Raw genomic sequence first — 17,916 nt, 5'->3', positions numbered from 1 at the left:
ACCAAGTTAGCAGAGCTCTTTAGAGCCAGAGAACCAGATCAGCAGAGCTGCTCTAGAGCCTAAGAACCAGGTCAGCAGAGCTGCTCTAGAGCCAGAGAAACCAGGTCAGCAAAGCTGCCGTAGAGCCAGAGAAACCAGGCCAGTAGAGCTGCTTTAGAGCAAGAGAACCAGGTCAGCAGTGCTGCTTTAGAGGGAGAGAACCAGGTCAGCAGAGCTGCTTTGGAGCCAATGGACTAGGTCAGCAGAGCTGCTCTAGAACCAGAGAACCAGGTCAGCAGAAATGCTTTAGAGCCATAGAACCAGGTCAACAGAGCTGCTTTAGAGCAAGAGAACCAGGTCAGCAGAGAAGCTTTAGAGGGAGAGAACCAGGTCAGCAGAGCTGCTTTAGAGCCAGAGAACCATCTCAGCAGAGCTGCTCTAGAGCCAGAGAAACCAGGCTAGTAGAGCTGCTTTAGAGCAAGAGCAGTGCTGCTTTAGAGGGAGAGAACCAGGTCAGCAGAGCTGCTTTGGAGCCAATGGACTAGGTCAGCAGAGCTGCTCTAGAGCCAGAGAACCAGGTCAGCAGAACTGCTTTAGAGCCATAGAACCATGTCAGCAGAGCTGCTTTAGAGCAAGAGAACCAGGTCAGCAGAGCTGTTGTAGAGCCAGAGAAACCAGGTGATCAGAGCTGCTTTAGAGGGAGAGAACCAGGTCAGCAGAGCTGCTTTAGAGCCAGAGAACCAGGTCAGCAGAGCTGCTCTAGAGCCAGAGAACGAAGTCAGCAGAGCTACTTTAGAGCCATAGAACCTGGTCGGCAGAGCTGCTTTAGAGCCAGAGAACCAGGTGAGCAGAGCTGCTCTACAGCGTAAGAACCAGGTCAGCAGAGCTGCTCTAGAGCCAGAGAACCAGGTCAGCAGAGTTGCTCTAGAGCCAGAGAACCAGGTCAGCAGAGCTGCTGTAGAGCCGAAGAAACCAGGCCAGTAGAGCTGCTTTAGAGCAAGAGAACCAGGTCAGTAGAGCTGCTTTAGAGGGAGAGAACCAGGTCAGCAGAGCTGCTCAAGAGGGATAGAACCAGGTCAGCAGAGCTGCTCTAGAGCCAGAGAACCTTGTCAGCAGAGCTGCTTTACAGCCATAGAACCGGGTCAGCAGAACTGCTTTAGAGCCAGAGAAACCAGGTCAGCAGAGCTGCTTTAGAGGGGGAGAGCCAGGCCAGCAGAGCTGCTTTAGAGGGAGAGAACCAGGGCAGCAGAATTGCTCTAGAGCCAGAGAACCAGGTCAGCAGAGCTGCTGTAGAGCCAGAGAAACCAGTCCAGTAGAGCTGCTTTAGAGCAAGAGAACCAGGTCAGCAGAGCTGCTTTAGAGGAAGAGAACCTGGTCTGCAGAGCTGCTGTAGAGCCAGAGAAACCAGGCCAGCAGAGCTGCTCTAGAGGCCTATAACCAGGTCAGCAGAGCTGCTGTAGAGCCGTAGAAACCAGGTCAGCAGAACAGCTTTAGAGGCAGAGAACCAGGTCAGCAGAGCTGCTCTAGAGCCAGAGAACCAGGTCAGCACAGCTGCTTTAGAGCCACCGAACCAGGTCAGCAGAGCTGCTCTAGAGGCAGAGAACCAGGTCAGCAGAACTGCTTTAGAGCCAGAGAACCAAGTCAGCAGACCTCATTAGAGGGAGAGAACCTGGTCAGCAGAGTTGCTCTAGAGCCAGAGAACCAAGTCAGCTGAGCTGCTTTAGAGCCAGAGAACCAAGTTAGCAGAGCTCTTTAGAGGGAGAGAACCAGGTCAGCAGAGCTGCTCTAGAGCCAGAGAACCAAGTCAGTTGAGCTGCTTTAGAGCAAGAGAACCAGATCAGCTGAGCTGCTCTAGAGCCTAAGAACCAGGTCAGCAGAGCTGCTCTAGAGCCAGAGAACCAGGTCAGCAGAGCTTCTGTAGAGCCAGAGAAACCAGGTCAGCAGAGCTGCAGTAGAGCCAGAGAAACCAGGCCAGTAGAGCTGCTTTAGAGCAAGAGAACCAGGTCAGCAGTGCTGCTTTAGAGGGAGAGAACCAGGTCAGCAGAGCTGCTTTGGAGCCAATGGACTAGGTCAGCAGAGCTGCTCTAGAACCAGAGAACCAGGTCAGCAGAAATGCTTTAGAGCCATAGAACCAGGTCAACAGAGCTGCTTTAGAGCAAGAGAACCAGGTCAGCAGAGCAGCTTTAGAGGGAGAGAACCAGGTCAGCAGAGCTGCTTTAGAGCCAGAGAACCATGTCAGCAGAGCTGCTCTAGAGCCAGAGAAACCAGGCTAGTAGAGCTGCTTTAGAGCAAGAGCAGTGCTGCTTTAGAGGGAGAGAACCAGGTCAGCAGAGCTGCTTTGGAGCCAATGGACTAGGTCAGCAGAGCTGCTCTAGAGCCAGAGAACCAGGTCAGCAGAGCTGCTTTAGAGCAAGAGAACCATGTCAGCAGAGCTGTTGTAGAGCCAGAGAAACCAGGTGAGCAGAGCTGCTTTAGAGGGAGAGAACCAGGTCAGCAGAGCTGCTCTAGAGCCAGAGAACCAGGTCAGTAGAACTGCTTTAGAGCCATAGAAACGGGTCAGCAGAGCTGCTTTAGAGCCAGAGAACCAGGCCAGCAGAGCTGCTTTAGAGCCAGAGAACCAGGTCAGCAGAGCTGCTTTAGAGCCAGAGAAACCAGGCTAGTAGAGCTGCTTTAGAGCAAGAGCAGTGCTGCTTTAGAGGGAGAGAACCAGGTCAGCAGAGCTGCTTTGGAGCCTATGGACTAGGTCAGCAGAGCTGCTCTAGAGCCAGAGAACCAGGTCAGCAGAACTGCTTTAGAGCCATAGAACCAGGTCAGCAGAGTTGCTTTAGAGCAAGAGACCCAGGTCAGCAGAGCTGTTGTAGAGCCAGAGAAACCAGGTGAGCAGAGCTGCTTTAGAGGGAGAGAACCAGGTCAGCAGAGCTGCTTTAGAGCCAGAGAACCAGGTCAGCAGAGCTGCTCTAGAGCCAGAGAACGAAGTCAGCAGAGCTACTTTAGAGCCATAGAACCTGGTCGGCAGAGCTGCTTTAGAGCCAGAGAACCAGGTCAGCAGAGCTGCTCTACAGCGTAAGAATCAGGTCAGCAGAGCTGCTCTAGAGCCAGAGAACCAGGTCAGCAGAGTTGCTCTAGAGCCAGAGAACCAGGTCAGCAGAGCTGCTGTAGAGCCGAAGAAACCAGGCCAGTAGAGCTGCTTTAGAGCAAGAGAACCAGGTCAGTAGAGCTGCTTTAGAGGGAGAGAACCAGGTCAGCAGAGCTGCTCAAGAGGGATAGAACCAGGTCAGCAGAGCTGCTCTAGAGCCAGAGAACCTTGTCAGCAGAGCTGCTTTAGAGCCATAGAACCGGGTCAGCAGAACTGCTTTAGAGCCAGAGAAACCAGGTCAGCAGAGCTGCTTTAGAGGGGGAGAGCCAGGCCAGCAGAGCTGCTTTAGAGGGAGAGAACCAGGGCAGCAGAATTGCTCTAGAGCCAGAGAACCAGGTCAGCAGAGCTGCTGTAGAGCCAGAGAAACCAGGCCAGTAGAGCTGCTTTAGAGCAAGAGAACCAGGTCAGCAGAGCTGCTTTAGAGGGAGAGAACCTGGTCTGCAGAGCTGCTGTAGAGCCAGAGAAACCAGGTCAGCAGTGCTGCTCTAGAGGCCTATAACCAGGTCAGCAGAGCTGCTGTAGAGCCGTAGAAACCAGGTCAGCAGAACAGCTTTAGAGGCAGAGAACCAGGTCAGCAGAGCTGCTCTAGAGCCAGAGAACCAGGTCAGCACAGCTGCTTTAGAGCCACCGAACCAGGTCAGCAGAGCTGCTCTAGAGGCAGAGAACCAGGTCAGCAGAACTGCTTTAGAGCCAGAGAACCAAGTCAGCAGACCTCATTAGAGGGAGAGAACCTGGTCAGCAGAGTTGCTCTAGAGCCAGAGAACCAAGTCAGCTGAGCTGCTTTAGAGCCAGAGAACCAAGTTAGCAGAGCTCTTTAGAGGGAGAGAACCAGGTCAGCAGAGCTGCTCTAGAGCCAGAGAACCAAGTCAGTTGAGCTGCTTTAGAGCAAGAGAACCAGATCAGCTGAGCTGCTCTAGAGCCTAAGAACCAGGTCAGCAGAGCTGCTCTAGAGCCAGAGAACCAGGTCAGCAGAGCTTATGTAGAGCCAGAGAAACCAGGTCAGCAGAGCTGCAGTAGAGCCAGAGAAACCAGGCCAGTAGAGCTGCTTTAGAGCAAGAGAACCAGGTCAGCAGTGCTGCTTTAGAGGGAGAGAACCAGGTCAGCAGAGCTGCTTTGGAGCCAATGGACTAGGTCAGCAGAGTTGCTCTAGAACCAGAGAACCAGGTCAGCAGAAATGCTTTAGAGCCATAGAACCAGGTCAACAGAGCTGCTTTAGAGCAAGAGAACCAGGTCAGCAGAGCAGCTTTAGAGGGGGAGAACCAGGTCAGCAGAGCTGCTTTAGAGCCAGAGAACCAGATCAGCAGAGCTGCTCTAGAGCCTAAGAACCAGGTCAGCAGAGCTGCTCTAGAGCCAGAGAAACCAGGTCAGCAAAGCTGCCGTAGAGCCAGAGAAACCAGGCCAGTAGAGCTGCTTTAGAGCAAGAGAACCAGGTCAGCAGTGCTGCTTTAGAGGGAGAGAACCAGGTCAGCAGAGCTGCTTTGGAGCCAATGGACTAGGTCAGCAGAGCTGCTCTAGAACCAGAGAACCAGGTCAGCAGAAATGCTTTAGAGCCATAGAACCAGGTCAACAGAGCTGCTTTAGAGCAAGAGAACCAGGTCAGCAGAGAAGCTTTAGAGGGAGAGAACCAGGTCAGCAGAGCTGCTTTAGAGCCAGAGAACCATCTCAGCAGAGCTGCTCTAGAGCCAGAGAAACCAGGCTAGTAGAGCTGCTTTAGAGCAAGAGCAGTGCTGCTTTAGAGGGAGAGAACCAGGTCAGCAGAGCTGCTTTGGAGCCAATGGACTAGGTCAGCAGAGCTGCTCTAGAGCCAGAGAACCAGGTCAGCAGAACTGCTTTAGAGCCATAGAACCATGTCAGCAGAGCTGCTTTAGAGCAAGAGAACCAGGTCAGCAGAGCTGTTGTAGAGCCAGAGAAACCAGGTGATCAGAGCTGCTTTAGAGGGAGAGAACCAGGTCAGCAGAGCTGCTTTAGAGCCAGAGAACCAGGTCAGCAGAGCTGCTCTAGAGCCAGAGAACGAAGTCAGCAGAGCTACTTTAGAGCCATAGAACCTGGTCGGCAGAGCTGCTTTAGAGCCAGAGAACCAGGTGAGCAGAGCTGCTCTACAGCGTAAGAACCAGGTCAGCAGAGCTGCTCTAGAGCCAGAGAACCAGGTCAGCAGAGTTGCTCTAGAGCCAGAGAACCAGGTCAGCAGAGCTGCTGTAGAGCCGAAGAAACCAGGCCAGTAGAGCTGCTTTAGAGCAAGAGAACCAGGTCAGCAGAGCTGCTCAAGAGGGATAGAACCAGGTCAGCAGAGCTGCTCTAGAGCCAGAGAACCTTGTCAGCAGAGCTGCTTTACAGCCATAGAACCGGGTCAGCAGAACTGCTTTAGAGCCAGAGAAACCAGGTCAGCAGAGCTGCTTTAGAGGGGGAGAGCCAGGCCAGCAGAGCTGCTTTAGAGGGAGAGAACCAGGGCAGCAGAATTGCTCTAGAGCCAGAGAACCAGGTCAGCAGAGCTGCTGTAGAGCCAGAGAAACCAGGCCAGTAGAGCTGCTTTAGAGCAAGAGAACCAGGTCAGCAGAGCTGCTTTAGAGGGAGAGAACCTGGTCTGCAGAGCTGCTGTAGAGCCAGAGAAACCAGGCCAGCAGAGCTGCTCTAGAGGCCTATAACCAGGTCAGCAGAGCTGCTGTAGAGCCGTAGAAACCAGGTCAGCAGAACAGCTTTAGAGGCAGAGAACCAGGTCAGCAGAGCTGCTCTAGAGCCAGAGAACCAGGTCAGCACAGCTGCTTTAGAGCCACCGAACCAGGTCAGCAGAACTGCTCTAGAGGCAGAGAACCAGGTCAGCAGAACTGCTTTAGAGCCAGAGAACCAAGTCAGCAGACCTCATTAGAGGGAGAGAACCTGGTCAGCAGAGTTGCTCTAGAGCCAGAGAACCAAGTCAGCTGAGCTGCTTTAGAGCCAGAGAACCAAGTTAGCAGAGCTCTTTAGAGGGAGAGAACCAGGTCAGCAGAGCTGCTCTAGAGCCAGAGAACCAAGTCAGTTGAGCTGCTTTAGAGCAAGAGAACCAGATCAGCTGAGCTGCTCTAGAGCCTAAGAACCAGGTCAGCAGAGCTGCTCTAGAGCCAGAGAACCAGGTCAGCAGAGCTTCTGTAGAGCCAGAGAAACCAGGTCAGCAGAGCTGCAGTAGAGCCAGAGAAACCAGGCCAGTAGAGCTGCTTTAGAGCAAGAGAACCAGGTCAGCAGTGCTGCTTTAGAGGGAGAGAACCAGGTCAGCAGAGCTGCTTTGGAGCCAATGGACTAGGTCAGCAGAGCTGCTCTAGAACCAGAGAACCAGGTCAGCAGAAATGCTTTAGAGCCATAGAACCAGGTCAACAGAGCTGCTTTAGAGCAAGAGAACCAGGTCAGCAGAGCAGCTTTAGAGGGAGAGAACCAGGTCAGCAGAGCTGCTTTAGAGCCAGAGAACCATGTCAGCAGAGCTGCTCTAGAGCCAGAGAAACCAGGCTAGTAGAGCTGCTTTAGAGCAAGAGCAGTGCTGCTTTAGAGGGAGAGAACCAGGTCAGCAGAGCTGCTTTGGAGCCAATGGACTAGGTCAGCAGAGCTGCTCTAGAGCCAGAGAACCAGGTCAGCAGAGCTGCTTTAGAGCAAGAGAACCATGTCAGCAGAGCTGTTGTAGAGCCAGAGAAACCAGGTGAGCAGAGCTGCTTTAGAGGGAGAGAACCAGGTCAGCAGAGCTGCTCTAGAGCCAGAGAACCAGGTCAGCAGAACTGCTTTAGAGCCATAGAAACGGGTCAGCAGAGCTGCTTTAGAGCCAGAGAACCAGGCCAGCAGAGCTGCTTTAGAGCCAGAGAACCAGGTCAGCAGAGCTGCTTTAGAGCCAGAGAAACCAGGCTAGTAGAGCTGCTTTAGAGCAAGAGCAGTGCTGCTTTAGAGGGAGAGAACCAGGTCAGCAGAGCTGCTTTGGAGCCTATGGACTAGGTCAGCAGAGCTGCTCTAGAGCCAGAGAACCAGGTCAGCAGAACTGCTTTAGAGCCATAGAACCAGGTCAGCAGAGTTGCTTTAGAGCAAGAGAACCAGGTCAGCAGAGCTGTTGTAGAGCCAGAGAAACCAGGTGAGCAGAGCTGCTTTAGAGGGAGAGAACCAGGTCAGCAGAGCTGCTTTAGAGCCAGAGAACCAGGTCAGCAGAGCTGCTCTAGAGCCAGAGAACGAAGTCAGCAGAGCTACTTTAGAGCCATAGAACCTGGTCGGCAGAGCTGCTTTAGAGCCAGAGAACCAGGTCAGCAGAGCTGCTCTACAGCGTAAGAACCAGGTCAGCAGAGCTGCTCTAGAGCCAGAGAACCAGGTCAGCAGAGTTGCTCTAGAGCCAGAGAACCAGGTCAGCAGAGCTGCTGTAGAGCCGAAGAAACCAGGCCAGTAGAGCTGCTTTAGAGCAAGAGAACCAGGTCAGTAGAGCTGCTTTAGAGGGAGAGAACCAGGTCAGCAGAGCTGCTCAAGAGGGATAGAACCAGGTCAGCAGAGCTGCTCTAGAGCCAGAGAACCTTGTCAGCAGAGCTGCTTTAGAGCCATAGAACCAGGTCAGCAGAACTGCTTTAGAGCCAGAGAAACCAGGTCAGCAGAGCTGCTTTAGAGGGGGAGAGCCAGGCCAGCAGAGCTGCTTTAGAGGGAGAGAACCAGGGCAGCAGAATTGCTCTAGAGCCAGAGAACCAGGTCAGCAGAGCTGCTGTAGAGCCAGAGAAACCAGGCCAGTAGAGCTGCTTTAGAGCAAGAGAACCAGGTCAGCAGAGCTGCTTTAGAGGGAGAGAACCTGGTCTGCAGAGCTGCTGTAGAGCCAGAGAAACCAGGTCAGCAGTGCTGCTCTAGAGGCCTATAACCAGGTCAGCAGAGCTGCTGTAGAGCCGTAGAAACCAGGTCAGCAGAACAGCTTTAGAGGCAGAGAACCAGGTCAGCAGAGCTGCTCTAGAGCCAGAGAACCAGGTCAGCACAGCTGCTTTAGAGCCACCGAACCAGGTCAGCAGAGCTGCTCTAGAGGCAGAGAACCAGGTCAGCAGAACTGCTTTAGAGCCAGAGAACCAAGTCAGCAGACCTCATTAGAGGGAGAGAACCTGGTCAGCAGAGTTGCTCTAGAGCCAGAGAACCAAGTCAGCTGAGCTGCTTTAGAGCCAGAGAACCAAGTTAGCAGAGCTCTTTAGAGGGAGAGAACCAGGTCAGCAGAGCTGCTCTAGAGCCAGAGAACCAAGTCAGTTGAGCTGCTTTAGAGCAAGAGAACCAGATCAGCTGAGCTGCTCTAGAGCCTAAGAACCAGGTCAGCAGAGCTGCTCTAGAGCCAGAGAACCAGGTCAGCAGAGCTTATGTAGAGCCAGAGAAACCAGGTCAGCAGAGCTGCAGTAGAGCCAGAGAAACCAGGCCAGTAGAGCTGCTTTAGAGCAAGAGAACCAGGTCAGCAGTGCTGCTTTAGAGGGAGAGAACCAGGTCAGCAGAGCTGCTTTGGAGCCAATGGACTAGGTCAGCAGAGTTGCTCTAGAACCAGAGAACCAGGTCAGCAGAAATGCTTTAGAGCCATAGAACCAGGTCAACAGAGCTGCTTTAGAGCAAGAGAACCAGGTCAGCAGAGCAGCTTTAGAGGGAGAGAACCAGGTCAGCAGAGCTGCTTTAGAGCCAGAGAACCATGTCAGCAGAGCTGCTCTAGAGCCAGAGAAACCAGGCTAGTAGAGCTGCTTTAGAGCAAGAGCAGTGCTGCTTTAGAGGGAGAGAACCAGGTCAGCAGAGCTGTTTTAGAGCAAGAGAACCAGGTCAGCAGAGCTGTTGTAGAGCCAGAGAAACCAGGTGAGCAGAGCTGCTTTAGAGGGAGAGAACCAGGTCAGCAGAGCTGCTCTAGAGCCAGAGAACCAGGTCAGCAGAACTGCTTTAGAGCCATAGAACCGGGTCAGCAGAGCTGCTTTAGAGCCAGAGAACCAGGCCAGCAGAGCTGCTTTAGAGCCAGAGAACCAGGTCAGCAGAGCTGCTTTAGAGCCAGAGAAACCAGGCTAGTAGAGCTGCTTTAGAGCAAGAGCAGTGCTGCTTTAGAGGGAGAGAACCAGGTCAGCAGAGCTGCTTTGGAGCCTATGGACTAGGTCAGCAGAGCTGCTCTAGAGCCAGAGAACCAGGTCAGCAGAACTGCTTTAGAGCCATAGAACCAGGTCAGCAGAGTTGCTTTAGAGCAAGAGAACCAGGTCAGCAGAGCTGTTGTAGAGCCAGAGAAACCAGGTGAGCAGAGCTGCTTTAGAGGGAGAGAACCAGGTCAGCAGAGCTGCTTTAGAGCCAGAGAACCAGGTCAGCAGAGCTGCTCTAGAGCCAGAGAACGAAGTCAGCAGAGCTACTTTAGAGCCATAGAACCTGGTCGGCAGAGCTGCTTTAGAGCCAGAGAACCAGGTCAGCAGAGCTGCTCTACAGCGTAAGAACCAGGTCAGCAGAGCTGCTCTAGAGCCAGAGAACCAGGTCAGCAGAGTTGCTCTAGAGCCAGAGAACCAGGTCAGCAGAGCTGCTGTAGAGCCAGAGAAACCAGGCCAGTAGAGCTGCTTTAGAGCAAGAGAACCAGGTCAGTAGAGCTGCTTTAGAGGGAGAGAACCAGGTCAGCAGAGCTGCTCAAGAGGGATAGAACCAGGTCAGCAGAGCTGCTCTAGAGCCAGACAACCTTGTCAGCAGAGCTGCTTTAGAGCCATAGAACCGGGTCAGCAGAACTGCTTTAGAGCCAGAGAAACCAGGTCAGCAGAGCTGCTTTAGAGCGGGAGAGCCAGGCCAGCAGAGCTGCTTTAGAGGGAGAGAACCAGGGCAGCAGAATTGCTCTAGAGCCAGAGAACCAGGTCAGCAGAGCTGCTGTAGAGCCAGAGAAACCAGGCCAGTAGAGCTGCTTTAGAGGGAGAGAACCAGGTCTGCAGAGCTGCTTTAGAGGGAGAGAACCAGGTCTGCAGAGCTGCTGTAGAGCCAGAGAAACCAGGTCAGCAGAGCTGCTCTAGAGGCCTATAACCAGGTCAGCAGAGCTGCTGTAGAGCCGTAGAAACCAGGTCAGCAGAACAGCTTTAGAGGCAGAGAACCAGGTCAGCAGAGCTGCTCTAGAGCCAGAGAACCAGGTCAGCACAGCTGCTTTAGAGCCACCGAACCAGGTCAGCAGAGCTGCTCTAGAGGCAGAGAACCAGGTCAGCAGAACTGCTTTAGAGCCAGAGAACCAGGTCAGCAGAGCTTCTGTAGAGCCAGAGAAACCAGGTCAGCAGAGCTGCAGTAGAGCCAGAGAAACCAGGCCAGTAGAGCTGCTTTAGAGCAAGAGAACTAGGTCAGCAGTGCTGCTTTAGAGGGAGAGAACCAGGTCAGCAGAGCTGCTTTGGAGCCAATGGACTAGGTCAGCAGAGCTGCTCTAGAACCATAGAACGAGGTCAGCAGAAATGCTTTAGAGCCATAGAACCAGGTCAACAGAGCTGCTTTAGAGCAAGAGAACCAGGTCAGCAGAGCAGCTTTAGAGGGAGAGAACCAGGTCAGCAGAGCTGCTTTAGAGCCAGAGAACCATGTCAGCAGAGCTGCTCTAGAGCCAGAGAAACCAGGCTAGTAGAGCTGCTTTAGAGCAAGAGCAGTGCTGCTTTAGAGGGAGAGAACCAGGTCAGCAGAGCTGCTTTGGAGCCAATGGACTAGGTCAGCAGAGCTGCTCTAGAGCCAGAGAACCAGGTCAGCAGAGCTGCTTTAGAGCAAGAGAACCAGGTCAGCAGAGCTGTTGTAGAGCCAGAGAAACCAGGTGAGCAGAGCTGCTTTAGAGGGAGAGAACCAGGTCAGCAGAGCTGCTCTAGAGCCAGAGAACCAGGTCAGCAGAAATGCTTTAGAGCCATAGAACCGGGTCAGCAGAGCTGCTTTAGAGCCAGAGAACCATGCCAGCAGAGCTGCTTTAGAGCCAGAGAACCAGGTCAGCAGAGCTGCTTTAGAGCCAGAGAAACCAGGCTAGTAGAGCTGCTTTAGAGCAAGAGCAGTGCTGCTTTAGAGGGAGAGAACCAGGTCAGCAGAGCTGCTTTGGAGCCTATGGACTAGGTCAGCAGAGCTGCTCTAGAGCCAGAGAACCAGGTCAGCAGAACTGCTTTAGAGCCATAGAACCAGGTCAGCAGAGTTGCTTTAGAGCAAGAGAACCAGGTCAGCAGAGCTGTTGTAGAGCCAGAGAAACCAGGTGAGCAGAGCTGCTTTAGAGGGAGAGAACCAGGTCAGCAGAGCTGCTTTAGAGCCAGAGAACCAGGTCAGCAGAGCTGCTCTAGAGCCAGAGAACGAAGTCAGCAGAGCTACTTTAGAGCCATAGAACCTGGTCGGCAGAGCTGCTTTAGAGCCAGAGAACCAGGTCAGCAGAGCTGCTCTACAGCGTAAGAACCAGGTCAGCAGAGCTGCTCTAGAGCCAGAGAACCAGGTCAGCAGAGTTGCTCTAGAGCCAGAGAACCAGGTCAGCAGAGCTGCTGTAGAGCCAGAGAAACCAGGCCAGTAGAGCTGCTTTAGACCAAGAGAACCAGGTCAGTAGAGCTGCTTTAGAGGGAGAGAACCAGGTCAGCAGAGCTGCTCAAGAGGGATAGAACCAGGTCAGCAGAGCTGCTCTAGAGCCAGAGAACCTTGTCAGCAGAGCTGCTCTAGAGCCATAGAACCGGGTCAGCAGAACTGCTTTAGAGCCAGAGAAACCAGGTCAGCAGAGCTGCTTTAGAGGGGGAGAGCCAGGCCAGCAGAGCTGCTTTAGAGAGGAGAACCAGGGCAGCAGAATTGCTCTAGAGCCAGAGAACCAGGTCAGCAGAGCTGCTGTAGAGCCAGAGAAACCAGGCCAGTAGAGCTGCTTTAGAGCAAGAGAACCAGGTCAGCAGAGCTGCTTTAGAGGGAGAGAACCTGGTCTGCAGAGCTGCTGTAGAGCCAGAGAAACCAGGTCAGCAGAGCTGCTCTAGAGGCCTATAACCAGGTCAGCAGAGCTGCTGTAGAGCCGTAGAAACCAGGTCAGCAGAACAGCTTTAGAGGCAGAGAACCAGGTCAGCAGAGCTGCTCTAGAGCCAGAGAACCAGGTCAGCACAGCTGCTTTAGAGCCACCGAACCAGGTCAGCAGAGCTGCTATAGAGGCAGAGAACCAGGTCAGCAGAACTGCTTTAGAGCCAGAGAACCAAGTCAGCAGAGCTCTTTAGAGGGAGAGAACCTGGTCAGCAGAGCTGCTCTAGAGCCAGAGAACCAAGTCAGCTGAGCTGCTTTAGAGCCAGAGAACCAAGTTAGCAGAGCTCTTTAGAGCCTAAGAACCAGGTCAGCAGAGCTACTTTAGAGCCATAGAACCTGGTCGGCAGAGCTGTTTTAGAGCCAGAGAACCAGGTCAGCAGAGCTGCTCTACAGCGTAAGAACCAGGTCAGCAGAGCTGCTCTAGAGCCAGAGAACCAGGTCAGCAGAGTTGCTCTAGAGCCAGAGAACCAGGTCAGCAGAGCTGCTGTAGAGTCAGAGAAACCAGGCCAGTAGAGCTGCTTTAGAGCAAGAGAATCAGGTCAGTAGAGCTGCTTTAGAGGGAGAGAACCAGGTCAGCAGAGCTGCTCAAGTGGGATAGAACCAGGTCAGCAGAGCTGCTCTAGAGCCAGAGAACCTTGTCAGCAGAGCTGCTTTAGAGCCATAGAACCGGGTCAGCAGAACTGCTTTAGAGCCAGAGAAACCAGGTCAGCAGAGCTGCTTTAGAGGGGGAGAGCCAGGCCAGCAGAGCTGCTTTAGAGGGAGAGAACCAGGGCAGCAGAATTGCTCTAGAGCCAGAGAACCAGGTCAGCAGAGCTGCTGTAGAGCCAGAGAAACCAGGCCAGTAGAGCTGCTTTAGAGCAAGAGAACCAGGTCAGCAGAGCTGCTTTAGAGGGAGAGAACCTGGTCTGCAGAGCTGCTGTAGAGCCAGAGAAACCAGGTCAGCAGTGCTGCTCTAGAGGCCTATAACCAGGTCAGCAGAGCTGCTGTAGAGCCGTAGAAACCAGGTCAGCAGAACAGCTTTAGAGGCAGAGAACCAGGTCAGCAGAGCTGCTCTAGAGCCAGAGAACCAGGTCAGCACAGCTGCTTTAGAGCCACCGAACCAGGTCAGCAGAGCTGCTCTAGAGGCAGAGAACCAGGTCAGCAGAACTGCTTTAGAGCCAGAGAACCAAGTCAGCAGACCTCATTAGAGGGAGAGAACCTGGTCAGCAGAGTTGCTCTAGAGCCAGAGAACCAAGTCAGCTGAGCTGCTTTAGAGCCAGAGAACCAAGTTAGCAGAGCTCTTTAGAGGGAGAGAACCAGGTCAGCAGAGCTGCTCTAGAGCCAGAGAACCAAGTCAGTTGAGCTGCTTTAGAGCAAGAGAACCAGATCAGCTGAGCTGCTCTAGAGCCTAAGAACCAGGTCAGCAGAGCTGCTCTAGAGCCAGAGAACCAGGTCAGCAGAGCTTATGTAGAGCCAGAGAAACCAGGTCAGCAGAGCTGCAGTAGAGCCAGAGAAACCAGGCCAGTAGAGCTGCTTTAGAGCAAGAGAACCAGGTCAGCAGTGCTGCTTTAGAGGGAGAGAACCAGGTCAGCAGAGCTGCTTTGGAGCCAATGGACTAGGTCAGCAGAGTTGCTCTAGAACCAGAGAACCAGGTCAGCAGAAATGCTTTAGAGCCATAGAACCAGGTCAACAGAGCTGCTTTAGAGCAAGAGAACCAGGTCAGCAGAGCAGCTTTAGAGGGAGAGAACCAGGTCAGCAGAGCTGCTTTAGAGCCAGAGAACCATGTCAGCAGAGCTGCTCTAGAGCCAGAGAAACCAGGCTAGTAGAGCTGCTTTAGAGCAAGAGCAGTGCTGCTTTAGAGGGAGAGAACCAGGTCAGCAGAGCTGTTTTAGAGCAAGAGAACCAGGTCAGCAGAGCTGTTGTAGAGCCAGAGAAACCAGGTGAGCAGAGCTGCTTTAGAGGGAGAGAACCAGGTCAGCAGAGCTGCTCTAGAGCCAGAGAACCAGGTCAGCAGAACTGCTTTAGAGCCATAGAACCGGGTCAGCAGAGCTGCTTTAGAGCCAGAGAACCAGGCCAGCAGAGCTGCTTTAGAGCCAGAGAACCAGGTCAGCAGAGCTGCTTTAGAGCCAGAGAAACCAGGCTAGTAGAGCTGCTTTAGAGCAAGAGCAGTGCTGCTTTAGAGGGAGAGAACCAGGTCAGCAGAGCTGCTTTGGAGCCTATGGACTAGGTCAGCAGAGCTGCTCTAGAGCCAGAGAACCAGGTCAGCAGAACTGCTTTAGAGCCATAGAACCAGGTCAGCAGAGTTGCTTTAGAGCAAGAGAACCAGGTCAGCAGAGCTGTTGTAGAGCCAGAGAAACCAGGTGAGCAGAGCTGCTTTAGAGGGAGAGAACCAGGTCAGCAGAGCTGCTTTAGAGCCAGAGAACCAGGTCAGCAGAGCTGCTCTAGAGCCAGAGAACGAAGTCAGCAGAGCTACTTTAGAGCCATAGAACCTGGTCGGCAGAGCTGCTTTAGAGCCAGAGAACCAGGTCAGCAGAGCTGCTCTACAGCGTAAGAACCAGGTCAGCAGAGCTGCTCTAGAGCCAGAGAACCAGGTCAGCAGAGTTGCTCTAGAGCCAGAGAACCAGGTCAGCAGAGCTGCTGTAGAGCCAGAGAAACCAGGCCAGTAGAGCTGCTTTAGAGCAAGAGAACCAGGTCAGTAGAGCTGCTTTAGAGGGAGAGAACCAGGTCAGCAGAGCTGCTCAAGAGGGATAGAACCAGGTCAGCAGAGCTGCTCTAGAGCCAGACAACCTTGTCAGCAGAGCTGCTTTAGAGCCATAGAACCGGGTCAGCAGAACTGCTTTAGAGCCAGAGAAACCAGGTCAGCAGAGCTGCTTTAGAGCGGGAGAGCCAGGCCAGCAGAGCTGCTTTAGAGGGAGAGAACCAGGGCAGCAGAATTGCTCTAGAGCCAGAGAACCAGGTCAGCAGAGCTGCTGTAGAGCCAGAGAAACCAGGCCAGTAGAGCTGCTTTAGAGGGAGAGAACCAGGTCTGCAGAGCTGCTTTAGAGGGAGAGAACCAGGTCTGCAGAGCTGCTGTAGAGCCAGAGAAACCAGGTCAGCAGAGCTGCTCTAGAGGCCTATAACCAGGTCAGCAGAGCTGCTGTAGAGCCGTAGAAACCAGGTCAGCAGAACAGCTTTAGAGGCAGAGAACCAGGTCAGCAGAGCTGCTCTAGAGCCAGAGAACCAGGTCAGCACAGCTGCTTTAGAGCCACCGAACCAGGTCAGCAGAGCTGCTCTAGAGGCAGAGAACCAGGTCAGCAGAACTGCTTTAGAGCCAGAGAACCAGGTCAGCAGAGCTTCTGTAGAGCCAGAGAAACCAGGTCAGCAGAGCTGCAGTAGAGCCAGAGAAACCAGGCCAGTAGAGCTGCTTTAGAGCAAGAGAACTAGGTCAGCAGTGCTGCTTTAGAGGGAGAGAACCAGGTCAGCAGAGCTGCTTTGGAGCCAATGGACTAGGTCAGCAGAGCTGCTCTAGAACCAGAGAACGAGGTCAGCAGAAATGCTTTAGAGCCATAGAACCAGGTCAACAGAGCTGCTTTAGAGCAAGAGAACCAGGTCAGCAGAGCAGCTTTAGAGGGAGAGAACCAGGTCAGCAGAGCTGCTTTAGAGCCAGAGAACCATGTCAGCAGAGCTGCTCTAGAGCCAGAGAAACCAGGCTAGTAGAGCTGCTTTAGAGCAAGAGCAGTGCTGCTTTAGAGGGAGAGAACCAGGTCAGCAGAGCTGCTTTGGAGCCAATGGACTAGGTCAGCAGAGCTGCTCTAGAGCCAGAGAACCAGGTCAGCAGAGCTGCTTTAGAGCAAGAGAACCAGGTCAGCAGAGCTGTTGTAGAGCCAGAGAAACCAGGTGAGCAGAGCTGCTTTAGAGGGAGAGAACCAGGTCAGCAGAGCTGCTCTAGAGCCAGAGAACCAGGTCAGCAGAAATGCTTTAGAGCCATAGAACCGGGTCAGCAGAGCTGCTTTAGAGCCAGAGAACCATGCCAGCAGAGCTGCTTTAGAGCCAGAGAACCAGGTCAGCAGAGCTGCTTTAGAGCCAGAGAAACCAGGCTAGTAGAGCTGCTTTAGAGCAAGAGCAGTGCTGCTTTAGAGGGAGAGAACCAGGTCAGCAGAGCTGCTTTGGAGCCTATGGACTAGGTCAGCAGAGCTGCTCTAGAGCCAGAGAACCAGGTCAGCAGAACTGCTTTAGAGCCATAGAACCAGGTCAGCAGAGTTGCTTTAGAGCAAGAGAACCAGGTCAGCAGAGCTGTTGTAGAGCCAGAGAAACCAGGTGAGCAGAGCTGCTTTAGAGGGAGAGAACCAGGTCAGCAGAGCTGCTTTAGAGCCAGAGAACCAGGTCAGCAGAGCTGCTCTAGAGCCAGAGAACGAAGTCAGCAGAGCTACTTTAGAGCCATAGAACCTGGTCGGCAGAGCTGCTTTAGAGCCAGAGAACCAGGTCAGCAGAGCTGCTCTACAGCGTAAGAACCAGGTCAGCAGAGCTGCTCTAGAGCCAGAGAACCAGGTCAGCAGAGTTGCTCTAGAGCCAGAGAACCAGGTCAGCAGAGCTGCTGTAGAGCCAGAGAAACCAGGCCAGTAGAGCTGCTTTAGACCAAGAGAACCAGGTCAGTAGAGCTGCTTTAGAGGGAGAGAACCAGGTCAGCAGAGCTGCTCAAGAGGGATAGAACCAGGTCAGCAGAGCTGCTCTAGAGCCAGAGAACCTTGTCAGCAGAGCTGCTCTAGAGCCATAGAACCGGGTCAGCAGAACTGCTTTAGAGCCAGAGAAACCAGGTCAGCAGAGCTGCTTTAGAGGGGGAGAGCCAGGCCAGCAGAGCTGCTTTAGAGAGGAGAACCAGGGCAGCAGAATTGCTCTAGAGCCAGAGAACCAGGTCAGCAGAGCTGCTGTAGAGCCAGAGAAACCAGGCCAGTAGAGCTGCTTTAGAGCAAGAGAACCAGGTCAGCAGAGCTGCTTTAGAGGGAGAGAACCTGGTCTGCAGAGCTGCTGTAGAGCCAGAGAAACCAGGTCAGCAGAGCTGCTCTAGAGGCCTATAACCAGGTCAGCAGAGCTGCTGTAGAGCCGTAGAAACCAGGTCAGCAGAACAGCTTTAGAGGCAGAGAACCAGGTCAGCAGAGCTGCTCTAGAGCCAGAGAACCAGGTCAGCACAGCTGCTTTAGAGCCACCGAACCAGGTCAGCAGAGCTGCTATAGAGGCAGAGAACCAGGTCAGCAGAACTGCTTTAGAGCCAGAGAACCAAGTCAGCAGAGCTCTTTAGAGGGAGAGAACCTGGTCAGCAGAGCTGCTCTAGAGCCAGAGAACCAAGTCAGCTGAGCTGCTTTAGAGCCAGAGAACCAAGTTAGCAGAGCTCTTTAGAGCCTAAGAACCAGGTCAGCAGAGCTACTTTAGAGCCATAGAACCTGGTCGGCAGAGCTGTTTTAGAGCCAGAGAACCAGGTCAGCAGAGCTGCTCTACAGCGTAAGAACCAGGTCAGCAGAGCTGCTCTAGAGCCAGAGAACCAGGTCAGCAGAGTTGCTCTAGAGCCAGAGAACCAGGTCAGCAGAGCTGCTGTAGAGTCAGAGAAACCAGGCCAGTAGAGCTGCTTTAGAGCAAGAGAATCAGGTCAGTAGAGCTGCTTTAGAGGGAGAGAACCAGGTCAGCAGAGCTGCTCAAGTGGGATAGAACCAGGTCAGCAGAGCTGCTCTAGAGCCAGAGAACCTTGTCAGCAGAGCTGCTTTAGAGCCATAGAACCGGGTCAGCAGAACTGCTTTAGAGCCAGAGAAACCAGGTCAGCAGAGCTGCTTTAGAGGGGGAGAGCCAGGCCAGCAGAGCTGCTTTAGAGGGAGAGAACCAGGGCAGCAGAATTGCTCTAGAGCCAGAGAACCAGGTCA

The sequence above is a fragment of the Triturus cristatus genome, chromosome 1_1 (genome assembly GCF_964204655.1).
Source record: "Triturus cristatus chromosome 1_1, aTriCri1.1, whole genome shotgun sequence".
Lineage (NCBI taxonomy): Eukaryota > Metazoa > Chordata > Amphibia > Caudata > Salamandridae > Triturus > Triturus cristatus.
The sequence above is the reverse complement of the archived record's forward strand: the minus strand, read 5'-3'. Positions refer to the sequence as shown.